General features: G+C 37.0%; 1 protein-coding gene across 1 annotated transcript in view; it reads right to left on the reverse strand.

Annotated features, from left to right (window-relative positions):
* The window catches only part of Aim2 (absent in melanoma 2), a 43,103-nt gene extending 41,590 nt beyond the window's left edge, over positions 1 to 1,513 (reverse strand). Inside the window, exon 1 of the mRNA XM_026789978.1 lies at positions 1,493 to 1,513. The gene's annotated coding sequence lies outside the window, so the exon portion shown is untranslated. The remainder of the gene's footprint in view (positions 1 to 1,492) is intronic.
* Between the last annotated feature and the right edge of the window lie 587 nt (positions 1,514 to 2,100).

Here is a 2,100-nt window from a genome sequence, read left to right on the forward strand (position 1 = left end):
CATCCATGCTTCACTCTGCTCTGCTGTCTGTGATTAAGCAGTCAAGCCCTGTGGTGTAAAAACTTTTAAAACTCCCTTTGACTAAAAAGAGCAAAAGACAGGCACTGAAGGGATAAACTAGTAAATCAGTAGCAGATGTTCACACGTAAGCTCATTCTGTCCAGTCAGGCATCCTGAGAGTCTTTGGGAAATGAGTCACCAATCTGGTAAGATTTCTTCATTATTATGCCCACAAGTATAAATATATACGGTATATAATATGCAGTCAGGATTAGGCTGAGAATTGCGGTGTAACTCAAATTATGTCGTCAGATGATGTCTCTTTGACAGGGTAATGTTTAAGCAGTGTATGAATTATGGCGATAGATAGAATGAGTCGGGGGATTTCTAGAGTCAGGGGAAGTTACACAATATTGTCTGTGTACTAAATAGCACTGGGTTCCTCACTTTAGCTAACTGTAAGCAAGACCACTTCACTGAAGCAATAAACTTGACCTTACATGATTTCTCCAAAAACTACATCCAAAAGCATTACTCTTGGCTGATGAAAAAGGACTTGTCCCCACAAAATTGATGACATGGGACTTACAGAAACATGACTAACATAATAAGCACCCTCCTACATAAAGAATAATCTTAAACAGGGTTTCTCTGTATTGCCTGTGCTGGAACTAGCTCTTGTTGACCTGGCTGGCCTCAAATTCACAGAGATCTGCCTTCCTTCTGCCTCCAGAGTGCTGGGATTAAAGGCGTGCACCACCACTAGCCAGCAAATCTTAAGCATAATTTTATAAAGAAGAAAACAAACATAGGCAGGGAATATCACATGGAGAGACATAAGATGCTTACAAAAAATTCAAATATTTCTACTGACACAATATACATAAATTAGACTCCCAGCTTTAAAAAGAACATTAAACTGGCTTAAAGCCCACTCTAGTCCTATAGTGTTCACAAAAGACACACTGAGAATATTACAATACTGAATAACTGAAAAGAATGTGAACAGAATGTATCAATCAGACACTAGGCACAAAAACCCCAGTTGGAACAGTTATATTAATATTTGTCAGAGAAGAGTATAAGACAAATAGTGTCATTAAGGACAGAGCTGCTGTACAATGATTAAATGTTAAAGACACCAAGGCAATATAAAAATTCTAAGCATGTATACACCTCATTGAATAAAGCCAACAGCTCTAAGCAAAACTTGACAGTTTTCCATGAACAAAAGACAAACCTACCATGATATTATGAAATTACAAAACACCTTCCTCCAATAACTAAAGTTTTAAATAGCTGAAGAAAAGCAAAAAAGTAGAAAGTTGAACACCATAATTAACTATGTCCTGATAAATACTTAGAAATAGTTATTACATTTCAATAAGTTTACAAAGGTTATCAGTGAAGTGTTTCTTTTCTATTTATTTATATCAATAAAATGTAATGACCAAAAGCAACTTAGGGGAGGAGCAGGTTAATTTTTACTTACAGTTCCAGGAGGGTGGATTTCATCACCACAGGGAAGACATAGCAGCCTACAGAGAAGGCATGACTAACTTCACAAGGCAGGCAGGAAGCTGGCCTATTTCAATTCTTGCTCACACAGGAAACAGAGGAAGATGTGAGGAGCCTATGACCTCTCACAGCTGGCCCCCAGTGACACACTTCCTCCAATAAGATTTCTTCAGTAAGTAAGTTCCACCTCCTGAAAGTCCCAGAAACTTCCTGAGCCACCAGCAGGCATATATATATTCAGTTATTATGAGTCATCTCTCTCCTAGATTCTAGGAATTTTACTGTGGAAAGGGAAATGTGGGATCCAATTTTAAGTGGACTAAAATAATTTTTCTAATACCTAATAAACTAAAAGAAATAGAGACTTAAAATCATACATAATTTAAAAGATAATAAATGCCATGCCACTTGAACATCTGAGATTGTGGAATAATATATTATCTGTTACTTAGAGTTTGGTGCTCTGTCGCTTTCAAGCCAATGTTACCTCGTAGGTACTCTGTCATGCTATTGTTCTTATCTTTTATCTAGGAATAACTGGAGAGCTATTCCTATGTTTCTTTCTCCTTCAGTTAGAAAACA

This window comes from Microtus ochrogaster, unplaced genomic scaffold, assembly GCF_000317375.1.
Source record: "Microtus ochrogaster isolate Prairie Vole_2 unplaced genomic scaffold, MicOch1.0 UNK35, whole genome shotgun sequence".
Lineage (NCBI taxonomy): Eukaryota > Metazoa > Chordata > Mammalia > Rodentia > Cricetidae > Microtus > Microtus ochrogaster.